A 6,000-nucleotide genomic window follows, 5' to 3' on the forward strand; every position below is an offset into this window, starting at 1 on the left:
TGCCCTCTGCGCACACAGCCTCCTGATGATGGCTTGTTATGGCGTGAGGGCATCACGGTGTGAGTGCATGATGACCACATAGGCTTTTATTAGTATTGATTTAATCTTACTTTATCCTTAAAACCAAGATGTGCTCACTTTATTCTTTTAGAGAAAGAGTACAATGGTAGAAATACATGGACTTTAGTGTTCTGCTTCCTTAATGTTGGGTCAGCAACAACATGTTAGATAAATAGAGTAAATGATACTTTTATGTTTTAAAAAAATTCCATCAATGATATCATGAAAATCTATGGTATAGATTAGTGATGGCGAACCTTTTGAGCTTGGCGTGTCAGCATTTTGAAAAGCCCTAACTTAACTCTGCTGCCGTGTCACATATAGAAATTTTTTGATATTTGCAACCATAGTAAAACAAAGACTTATATTTTTGATATTTATTTTATATATTTAAATGCCATTTAACAAAGAAAAATCAACCAAAAAATTGAGTTCAGGTGTCACCTCTGACACGCGTGTCATAGGTTCGCCATCATTGGTATAGATGTATCCCCAAATTTTTCTTTACAATTATATAGGGTTGTGTTTTTTTTTATAAAGAATGCTTCATGTACTATAAACAGTAAGTCAATATGTGAAATTTCAGTCTTATTAAATATTCTGAATTATTAAAGGTATCTACTACTGTTTCACAATTTACTAGGTGGTCAGGCTGTGCCACAGGATAGAGACCAGTGCAGTTCAATTTAAATATTACCCTTTTATTATATGGGATAATAAAAGGATAATATGCTAATTAGACCGGACATTCTTCTGGACAAAGCTGCAGTGGGCAGGGGCCATGGCAGAGGCAGGCGGGGGCCAGGGCCAAGGCCCTTGCACAAATTTCGTGCATTGGGCCTCTACTAGTTAATAATACTGTATTGTGTACATGAATTTTGTTAAGACAGTAGATCTTAAAAGTCCTCATCACAAGAAAAATATAACTGTGAGGTGATTGCTGCTAACTTATTGTGTGATCATTTCACTATATACACATATATCAAACCATCATGCTATTCACCTGAAACTAATATAATGTTTATGTCAATTATATCTCAATAAAATGGGGAGAAAAAGTCAGTGTATGAGGTCAGCTAGATTATAAGTTTCTCTATTACTACATAGCTCATTCTTGACTTATATGGAATTACCCATATTGCTAAAATTACAATTCTTCTTTTTGAAAATGTTTTTTAAAATTTAATACAGTGCATTCCCTTAAAATAGTTATTTGTAAAGAATTTTAAAAGAAAACCACGGATAAACCATTTTTTAAAAAAAAACTTCATGTACTCTGAAATGCTTAAGCAGCTTTTTTGGAAATTATATTTTAGGAAAAAAAATCATAAAATTACATTGAGATCATTGTCACCAAAAAATGTTTTATGTGGTCAGTTGTGTATTAAATTTGTTTTAAAATTAATTATACATCAAATAAATAATTTATTAAAGTATTTTAAAAATATTAAAGCATAAATATTTAATTTTACTAAGAAAAACTTTGACACTAAATCTGTTTTTCACTTGGAATCTAAAATGTATAGTTAAAAACCAGCAGGTGTCACTGTGATAACAGATTTTTTTTTTCCCCTCTAAGCAGTTCTGTACAGATGGCTACATAACATCTATGAACAAAGATGTATTAAGAGACAACGAATTTAAGTTGTATCACTGAACAAAAATACCAAAATGTAGGAAAGCATATATAGTATGCCTAGAGGATTAGGAGTACTTAAGAGAATTATATTTTTTCTTAAATTTCTTCACATCTCAAAGTTTTATTAACAGTAAAAATACAGTAAAATCCCCCTGCTGATGTTTTGGACTTTATATTGAAGTAGAGAATAGTGTACAATTCACGGATTACAACTGTGTAACCAAAATTAAATTAAGAAACAGCATTTTCAGTAAATTTTAAAATGGTTTTTAAAAAACTTTTGATCCTTTCCTTCAAATTAAGGTAGAGTTATAATTTCTAAATTAACCTTTAGAGACAAAAATATGGTAACTTGTAGAAAATAATAATAGGAATTAAAGAGCTAGTTGTCAGAGTATTTTTTTCCCTGCCTGGTATGGAAGCCAAAGTAAAATTTAATAAAACGTTCATTCATTGGAACATTGTGCTGTCTCTGGATTCTATTCTGAGAGAAACAATAGCACTCCACCTTAAAGAAATTTGTAATTGAGTTATGTACATACAATAATAAAATAGAAAAACCAAGATTATGATATTAAATAAGATATTAAAAGCCATGATATACAAAGCAAGCAGATTATGATTAAGTGAGTTCCGGTAGGAACTATCTTTGAATTATAATCAAAGATTATAATAAAAATAAAACTTTAATTGAGTAGGGTTTAGAGCAGTGATGGCGAACCTTTTGAGCTCGGCGTGTCAGCATTTTGAAAAACCCTAACTTAACTCTGGTGCCATGTCACATAGAGAAATTTTTTGATATTTGCAACCATAGTGAAACAAAGACTTATATTTTTGATATTTATTTTATATATTTAAATGCCATTTAACAAAGAAAAATCAACTAAAAAAATGAGTTCGCGTGTCACCTCTGACACGCGTGTCATAGGTTCGCCATCACTGGTTTAGAGAATGAAAAAGAATGGCAAAATACCTGATTTAGTTTAGTTAAATAAGCATTTAAAAATTTTTATTGATTGATTTTAGAGAGAGAGAAACATCAATATTTATTATTCCACCCATCCATGCACTCATTGGTTGGTTTTTGTATGTGCCCTGACGGGATTGAACCTGCAACATCGGTGTATTGGGGTGACAGTCTAACCAACTGAGCTACCCAGCCAGGGGTTCAGTTTAGTTCAATAAGCATTTATGGGGAACCTGTGTTCCATCCACTTTACTAGTATATTCCTGGACAGATACTAGGGATCCTAACAAACACAGATGGAAATACTGGGAAATTCACATGCTAATAGACTTCTTTGATGTTGAAAATAGAGGTAGATAAGACTGGAAATTGTAACATGCATTGGTTTGAGAGTCAGAAGTCCTGGGTTTTAGTCATGCTTCTGTCACTAACTTTTTTTTCCCTTGTGTGTGGATTATGTGTGCCCTCCTGTTGTAGTTCAGCCTTGATTTCTCTTGGCGTGTTCAGGGGTGGGGTTGACCCTCAGCCTGGTTGACTATGAAGATCTCCCCCCAACCACAGTTTAAGAGCTGCTGTGTGGGGGTTGACCCCAGGTACCTGCTGAGATCTCCCTTTGTGTTGTGTCACCTGTGGAGCTAATTGGGTGGTACTCTGGTGGTCTGAAGACAGCCTCCGGATGTGTTGGTTCTATGACTTTGGGGAGGGAATCTGGTGCAGGTCAATGTCAGATGCTGCCTATGACTGGCCCTAGGCTACCTATTAGAAGCCACAAAGGGATCCACAGTTAGTAGCTGCCTCTGCTGGGCATCAGTGTGCATGGGAGGGGCCAAGTTCTGAACTGTGGCCAGCTGCCACCAGTACTGAGTCTGAAGCAGGTCAGCAAAAGGTCCAGGGTATGCTGAGATCTGCCGCTGCCAGAGCAGACCCTCTTCCTTCCTCAGGTTAAACCAGAGCTGTTCTGAACACACACCTATTATTGCCCATATACAAGAAGTTGTGCAGATATTTCATTAGCAAAGAAGGTTTTTTTCTTGGGGATGCGGCGCATTGCAGTCTGCTAATTGCAGTTATGGTGGGTCACACAGGAGTCCTGAGAGCAAAAAGAAGGAAGTTCCAGCCCTGACCGGGTAGCTCAGTTAGTCGGAGCATCGTCCTGATATGTCAAGGTTGCAAGTTTGATCCCTAGTCAACAAATCTCTCTCTCTTTCCCTTTCTGTCTCTCTCTAAAATTAATAAATAAATAATTGTATAAAAGGGAAAAAAAGAAGGAAGTTCCTTTTTAGTTGGGAAAAGGAAGTGTATGGGAGGGGCTGTTATATCCATAGAGCTATGTTTTAAACAGAGTTCTTTCTATAGGACTTTCTGATGACATACCATATGAGAGCTCCTCCCATGGCCCTCCTGATTCTTGTCTTGGTTAAAGTCTCTATCATACATGTTGACAGTACTAAATCTTGCTTGATTTAAGATTCTCATTTCAAATGCAAGTAATTTTATCTATCATAGCCTTTGACCTGGTCGACAGCTATTCATTGTTTCAAAGACTTTACACATATTGTCTCATTACATCTTCACAACAATTCTATGAAGTTGATATCATTATCATCTCCATTTTGCAGTGAAAAATCTGTGACACACGAGGCTGAACAGCTCTCCAAAATCACACAGAATGTGGTACAGCAGAAGAGTCCAGCAGAACTTGACTCCAAAGACAAATTTCTAACCAGCCCCATAAACTGGTCTAGTTTCCATCTGGTATGAAAACAGGTCTGGAGAGGTAGAGCAAGGGCCGGCTGGTGTGCTTCCGTGGTTGAGCATAGACCTATGAACCAGGAAGTCACGGTTTGATTCCCGGTCAGGGCACATGTCCGGGTTGTGGGCTCAATCCCCAGTAGGGCCGTGCAGGAGGCAGCCAATTGATGATTCTCTCTCATCGATGTTTCTGTAGAGGTAGAGGAAGAGGGAGGAGTTTGGGCTTTTCCTTTGAGAACCTTGGGGCCAGTGCGTCTGAGTGCCCAGCAGCTACCACTGTGTGCTGTCACAGACTGCCTGTTCCTGTCATTAAATTTACACAGGAACTTAAACACATCACTTAGACAACTTTCTCAGCATTTCCAGCTTTAATAAGTTGTCATTTTTCTGTAGGTAATGAATCTATTAGAGTAAGTGGCATGATGGAAATGATCCAGGAAGGTTACTCTATAGATCCAGCTGTATGATTGATAGAGGAAATCACTACCCTACACATGGATTTCTTAGAATGTGGCTGAAAATAGCAATTCCTAGTCTAGACAGAGTAGGGATAGAGATGAAGCTCTTACTTTGGAATTTAAGATAGTGGGAATTTTTTAACATCCATATATAGATATGTCTATGTACTGTTTACATTATGACAAATACTAGCACAGCTGCAGATTTAGGTAATTGGCTCTATTGCATTTATTTATATATATGATATACATAAATATTCATAACTGTTATCCCAAGTGACTGAATTTTTTTTCTTTTGAGAACACTAAGCACTATAAACTAGGAAAATAAAAAAAGATGTTAGATATCAAAAATGTATCTTTGTCTAGATAAATTTTTTATATAATTTGAAAATACTATGGGGTTTTATTAAGCAGCTACCCCTATAAGGATTTTCCATTTCCTTTCCCAGAAGACTAAATTGTTCAAGAATAAAGAATGTGTTTTATGTTGTTTTATATCCCATGCTTAGAACATGTGCTATGTATCTAAAAAGGCAAGTTCTCTCCCTGTTGTAAGGCTGGTCCTGAGTTTAACTGAGGAAGATTTGAATTGTCCTTGCTGTTTACAGTTGTTTTATAGTGATTGAGTATGCAGGTAAATACTAGATGAAGGTGTTTAATTATTTTTAGTCTGAAGCACTAGGTTCGTCTATCACCAGCTAATTTATGACATTTGCTTGTTGTCTCCAGAAAACTTTTAAGGTAAACTATATATGGTGAAAGTAGAAACTTGAAATCTTATCTCTTTGGACAAAAAAAACACAGTTATTCCCAATCAATACACTTTTTTTGTTGTTCTTACAAATGTAGGTTATATGGTTAGAACTTGCAGTGAATCTCCGGATAAGAACAGTATTGTACATAGTGATCAGGCTCTTGGCCTGCAAAGATGGGATGGGACCAGTATAGGAACAGTAGTGTGTAATGCTCTAAGCTAGTAATCAGACACTATATTTAATGATTTTTTCTGAGGTGTGGCCCAGAGTTTCAGCTTGTGGGACCTGGACTGTACCCTTCTTGATGAAGCTCCAGCAGTCGTGTGGCCGGGTAGGAACAGGGGTCACAGAGTCGCTTAGTTCTGA

Source organism: Myotis lucifugus, unplaced genomic scaffold (assembly GCF_000147115.1).
Source record: "Myotis lucifugus unplaced genomic scaffold, Myoluc2.0 scaffold_516, whole genome shotgun sequence".
NCBI classification, from domain to species: domain Eukaryota; kingdom Metazoa; phylum Chordata; class Mammalia; order Chiroptera; family Vespertilionidae; genus Myotis; species Myotis lucifugus.